We start from the raw sequence: 6,974 nt of genomic DNA on the forward strand, positions 1-6,974 counted from the left end.
AATATTAGGAATTTTCCGAATCGAAATTAATCGACCCTCGAAGTCTCAAAAATTTTCGATCCAGACTTTATGAGTCCCGAATCGATCTACAAATTTTTAGAAATTTTTTATGAAAATCTGGGAATTTTTATGAATTTTCTAAGTATTTTTGCAATTTTTTTTTGAATTTTTGGAAATTTCTATTATTTTTTATTATTTTTTATTAATAGACCGGACCGGGTCAACCCGGTCAATGACCGATCAACCCGGTCTGACCGAACTCAGACTCACTCTACACAAAACGGCATCGCATATTTATACATCTATTATTTTTTGATTTTTTCTAAAACCGATTTTCTGATATTCGAATATAAAAGAAAATAACGGACGGCCGAGATCAATTTGTAAATCAATCTCAGCCGTCGGCTATCTACTAAACGAAACGACGTCGCATCTATATCGCCTATCCTAAACGACGTCGTGCGGAGCGTTAAACGGACGGTTATGATTAAAACCCTAGATCTGATCCGAGCCATTTATCTCTCTGAATCAAAAACGACGCCGCATCACTTGGTGCCTCGGACGGCTGCGATTAATCCTAGCTTAGATCCGGGCCGTTCAAGCCTTCAGCGCACGAAACGATGACGCATTCGGGCCTTCTAATCTAAACGACGCCGCATCAACTATCACTATGAACGGCCACGATTGATCCTGGATTCTATCTAGGCCGTCCGTTCTTATTAACCCTAAACGACGACACTTCTCCTAAGCTAAACACGGCGCCGTTTCTGTATTTTTGATTTTCTACCTATTATCTTAATATCGTAGAAATACAAGAAAATCGAATCTAACGGTCCCGGATCAAATACAGCTTATTGTCTCCACCGTTGGATCGGGTCCGACTCGGCCTATTCGCGCCAACGACTTGGCCGAGTCAGCAATGACGTGGACCAACTACACGACGCCACCTAGGAACTTTGACCTGTTGACCTGCCACCTCAGCTCGTCTTCTTCCTCGCGCCGCCGAGCGAATGGACAGCTGAGAGGCTCCGGCGAGATCTAACGGTGAGATCTCGTCGGATCGACACAAAACCACCGCCGTTCGAATCACCTTAACGTCCGGATCAACATACCTTAAAATCAAAAGTTTCTACAGACTAAATCACAAGAACCGAGCTACACACGGTCACGGCATTCCGGATCTCAAACAAGAAATACAGAGCATAACAACCAAATCCAAGCTTCAAACATGCATAAATCGAGTTCGGAATACTCACCTCGGGCTCCGATTGAGCCCGGAGTTACCAGATTTGCCTGGCCAAAGTCCAACCGGGCCGTGAGGTGTGGGAGGTTTGACTCGCGCGATTCGGAGAAAATTGATGCGGAAATGAAGTGCGAACGTGGTTAGTGATGTATGAGGATAAAAACGCACACATCAATTGACGGAATCATGCTTGGGAAGTCGAGATGCCATGATCGCAAAGTAACAACGCTCGAAGCTCGACTTACCGTTTATGGAAGTTGTAGACCGATTGAGCTGTATCGATCGGCTCCTCCAAGCTCGGGCGAGCTTCCGGTGATGATCCGCCGCCTTGATTTGGCCGGAATCGCTTGGGACCAAGTTCTGCAACTTCGGCCTGAAATTTTGTTGAAGACGGCACTCGAGAGTCTCTCTCTCTACCTCTCTTCCTTTCTCTCTCTTTTACGTTCGATCCGCGAGCCAAAATGAGCCTCTCTCTTTCTCTCGAATCTTCTCACCTTTTATACTCAAATTTTGAAATGGCGCGCGCACGGGCGAGCTTGGCCGAGTCATCCACACGTGTGCATACGCGCAAATTGGCTCGCCGGACGGTGACGGAATCGTTAAGATTCCGTCCAAGACCGTCTGATGTCCGTCAAGCCCGTAACGAGTGCCAATTTGTCGCGGGTTATGAAATGTTTACTTTCGGCCTCTCGAACGTTTGACCGGCCGTCCCGCCGTGCTCCGGTGACGATTGATCACGGTGTTGGTGGCGATAGACACATCTCAACCCGAGGAGCAAAACCCCTACAATAATTGGACCAATTAGTATCGAATTGCTCCTCAATTTGTTGATCAAAATCCACCTTCAATTCTGCAAAATGGGACAACCACGCGAGGAAGACGACACTGTTTGGACCGGTTCGACCGGTCCGACCGTGATCAGACCGGTCTGAACCGGTTCGGACAGTAAAATCCATGGAATTTTCAAAATTAACCAAAATTGAGTGGGAATTTTTACAATTAAATCTCAAAATTGAACTCAGGGGCCTAGATATTATCTAGAAATATGTTTTTACCCAAAATTTCCCATCAATTTATATGAAAACCCCAAATTTTTCAATTTGCCCAAATTGGGAAAAACTTCCATTGGATGTGTAATTGATCAAATTGGACCATGAGACCCATTCCAGTTGATTTAGAATACATGAAAACATAGGGGACCAGTCCAATTTTGCCACGAAAGTCCCTCAATTAAGATTAATTTCAAAAATTGGCAAGTTGAGGGACTTAATTGCAAATAATTTGGGGATTTTGCCTAATTAGTGCAATTCATGCAATTGAGGGTGCAATTGATCAAATTGAAGTTCAAAGGGACTGCAATTGAATGTCTAGACCTAAAATGTGCAAAATTTGCAAATAAAAAGACTCAATTGGTATTTTTTATGCAAATTCAACCTTAGGCGTTGTGAAGAAACACCTAAGATTAAACTCAATTTTTGATTTTTCTTGAGGTCAATATTAAAAGGGAATTAAAAGAAAAATATTGAACATTTTTCTGTATTTGTGCGACCTCGAAAAGTATTTTTTATGAATTTTTCAAGTATTTTCCTATTTTCGAAAATATTAAAAAAATGCGAAAAATATGAAAAATTATTTTTTGTTCCAAATTGGTTCCTTAAGCTTGGCCAAGGCTTCCAATGTTGATTTTATAATTTTTTGATTTTTTGTGAATTTTTAATGAATTTTGGAAAATAAAACTAAAGGAAAACTCATTAAAAATTCGGGTGTCAATATTTGCCCCTCTTTGAAAGTAATCTCGGTTAGAGGTTGCTTTCAAAGACAAGGTGACACCTGGATCCTTAATCGACTCTGCTGGGGAAAAATCTAAAGAAAACTAGTCTTGACATTCGATTGCTTTACCTTCGCAGTTTAAAGCTCGAACTCCATGGGGAATTATTTCCAATTTATGCTCATTTCATGTGAAATAGAGATGAGAAGAGAGAGAGACTTACCTGTAGCTCACCTGTCTATGGTTTGAGATTTGTCGATCTGAGGTTGAAAAATTGAATGCACGGAATTACCTGTGGACGGTTTGGCGCGATTTTGCAATGGTCAGCATCCGTCCGGTGTTGAGTGGTGATTTGAAGATTTGTGGGGAAGGTTCACCCTTGTAACAAAGGGGTTTCACCTATTCAAAATGGGTTAGACTATCCACTTGGGATTCATCATTTAAAAAGGGGGCAGATCGGCTTTCGTCTCTCCAGCTACTCACCGTCTGAAAGGGAGGTTCACCCTTGTAACAAAGGGGTTTCACCTATTTAAAAGGGATTGGCTATCCTCCATGCGGGGACTCACCATCTAAGAAGCGGATCGGCTTTCGTCTCTCCAGCTACTCACCGTCTGAAAGGGAGGTTCACCCTTGTAACAAAGGGATTTCACCTATTTAAAAGGGATTTGCTATCCTCCATGTGGGGACTCACCATCTAAAAAAGCGGATCGGCTTTCGTCTCTCCAAAACTACTAACCGTGTTCGAGGGGGAGGTTCACCCTTGTAACAAAGGGGTTTCACCTATTTAAAAGAGATTGGCTATCCTCCATGCGGGGACTCACCATCTAAAAAGCGAGATCGGTTTTCGTCTCTCCAGACTACTAACCGTCGAGGGGGAGGTTCACCCTTGTAACAAAGGGGTTTCACCTATTTAAAAGAGATTGGCTATCCTCCATGCGGGGACTCACCATCTAAAAAGCGAGATCGGCTTTCGTCTCTCCGGCTACTAACCGTCCGAGAGGGCGCCATTCGAGGACCTAGGTTGACTAGTGTACCTACAAAGCTCAAACCCTATTTCAAATTTTCAAATAAGCAGATCGGTTTTCGTCTCTCCAGCTACTAACCGTTCGAGAGGGAGGTTCACCCTTGTAACAAAGGGGTTTCACCTATTTAAAAGAGATTGGCTATCCTCCATGCGGGGACTCACCATCTAAAAAGCAGATCGGTTTTCGTCTCTCCAGCTACTAACCGTCTGAGGGGGAGGTTCACCCTTGTAACAAAGGGGTTTCACCTATTTAAAAGAGATTGGCTATCCTCCATGCGGGGACTCACCATCTAAAAAGCGGATCGGTTTTCGTCTCTCCGGCTACTAACCGTCCGAGAGGGTGCCATCCGAGGACCTAGGTTGACTAGTGTACCTACGGAGCTCAAACCCTATTTCAAATTTTCAAATAAGCAGATCGGTTTTCGTCTCTCCAAGCTACTAACCGTCCGAGAGGGTGCCATCTCGAGGACCTAGGTTGACTAGTGTACCTACGGAGCTCAAACCCTATTTCAAATTTTCAAATAAGAAGATCGGTTTTCGTCTCTCCAGCTACTAACCGTCTGAGGGGGAGGTTCACCCTTGTAACAAAGGGGTTTCACCTATTTAAAAGAGATTGGCTATCCTCCATGCGGGGACTCACCATCTAAAAAGCGGATCGGTTTTCGTATCTCCGGCTACTAACCGTCCGAGAGAGGGTGCCATCTCGAGGACCTAGGTTGACTAGTGTACCTCTGAGCTCAAACCCTATTTCAAATTTTCAAAGTTGAGAATCTGAGGACCTGGGGATGCCAAAAGACCTGCAGAGAATCCAAGTTAATCAAATTTTAAAATGCAACTTTTCCGAGAATTTGGGATTACCAGGGAACCCGCAGAAAGTTGAGTCAAATATCATTAGAATGACAATTTTAAATTCTGGGAGAAACTTAAGAATTCCAAACAAGTTTTCAAAGTGTATTTGCGAAAGAAATGTATCCAATCACAATTTCAAATTTTTATCGAGGATGGATTCTCGAATGACACATCCCGAGTGTTCTACAAAAAGGTTGTCTTAAAATTTTTCCAAAAGGGTTTTCCTTCATCCAAGAGGGCTTCTCACCATTTTGGAAAGGCTTTTCTTAAAATTCGAATTTGCTCACGTAAAACCTAACCTTGAGGTTTCGGGATCATTCGAGATGCATACAATCGACTAATCGAGAAGGCATTTTAAAAGGGACCGTAATTCAGGCCGGGTCAAAGGCTTATCAATGGATATTCATTTTGAGGTTTAGAAATGAATTTTGATCGAAATAGCTTCTTCGAGTCTACAAGTCAAGAACCCTCGAAGACCGATAAGACAGGATTGTACTTACCTCCTTAAGCGGTAGCTTCTGTGTGATCTCTCGCATCAACCTCGAAACACCTCTTAGATCGGAAAAGTCTTGGTAACAGGTTGTATCTTGGCTTAAGGTGGGCTCTTTAAGAATGGCCATATTTTCAAAAGAGGGGTGAACTTTGGTGATCACCTTAACATTCTTCCAGCATGCATTTGCTTTTTGCAATAGATTCATAATCGTTCTTTCTTCAATGATTTTGAGGATTTTCCTCTTTTCATCTTGATGATTTTTTTCGGAATTTGCCCCTTTTCGGGATGCTCTTTTCATGGGCTTTGGCCTTGCTTTTACCAGGCACTTTGCTTTTTCTAGCCCTTTCATTCTTCATCATTTTTGCTTCGAGTGGCTCCTTTGAGACAAGTATCAAGAATTTTTCCAAATTATGCATTTTGACTTATTGCCGGTAATTCCTTTGCTTGCCCCGGTGTGGGGAGGGTGATTACCAATAAGGGTTTAGAAACGAATATTCAAAGGTTCAAATTGGCTCTTCAAAGGGTAAGTGTTTGGGGATATAGAAATGCGGTACTTTTCTTCACTTTGAGGTGTTCCGAGTCTTTGCTAGAAATCACCTGAAGCTATCACAAAAGATTGATGCAGGTTAGCACAATAAAGTCTTACCCGATCTTTTCTCCAAGGAATCATCCAATGAACCCCCAAACATGCCCCGGTGTGGGGTGGTTCTTGACAGTGGTTATATTCATAAAATTCCCCCTTTTGGCTCCGATTGGTTATCAAGGGATATAAATGTGTATGGATAATTTTGAAATGGAAATGCCTTTCATCATTTCAATCCATGTAATCACCGCGAATGATCCCTACGTCCCAAAATTAAGCTCTTTCGCTCCATCACTCTCACTCATCACTCAAGTGTATCGGGGACGTGTTTGAGGACAATGCTTGCCTCTTCTCATTTGAAGGATCATTCTTTTGAAAAGCTTTCAAAGCATGCCCTTTTATAGAAACCTAGGGTATTTCATCAAAAATTCATCATTCGCAAAAATCTTCATTGAGAGGGTATTCAAAAGAGCGTTTCGAAATTTGAAAGGAATGTTTCTTTGAAAAAGCTCGTTGCTTTGCAAATCCAAATTTTTCTTAATTTCAAGCACGACGGTGTATGAAAATACTTTGTAAAGGAGGAGAACCTCAAACATGTCTTCTTCAAATATTGACTTCCGTCCCCGTAAAAACAAAAGGAAACAATCGGTTCAAGATATTTAAAAATTTCAAATCCCGGAGCGACTCCTTTCTACCTCCTTCGGATGTCGACTCCCGTTTCCCGTAAAAATAAAAGGAAACAAATCAGTTAAAGATATTCAAAATTTTCAAATCCCTGAGCGACTCCTTTCTACCTCCTTCGGATGTCGACTCCCGTTTCCCGTAAAAACAAAAGGAATCAATCGGTTAAAAATATTCAAAATTTCAATTCCCGGAGCGACTCCTTTCTACCTCCTTCGGATGTCGACTCCCGTTTCCTGTCTTCTTCAAATATTGACTTCTGTCCCCTGTAAAAACAAAAGGAATCAATCAGTTAAAAATATTCAAAATTTCAATTCCCGGAGCGACTCCTTT

The sequence above is a fragment of the Rhodamnia argentea genome, chromosome 8 (assembly GCF_020921035.1).
Source record: "Rhodamnia argentea isolate NSW1041297 chromosome 8, ASM2092103v1, whole genome shotgun sequence".
NCBI classification, from domain to species: Eukaryota; Viridiplantae; Streptophyta; class Magnoliopsida; order Myrtales; family Myrtaceae; genus Rhodamnia; species Rhodamnia argentea.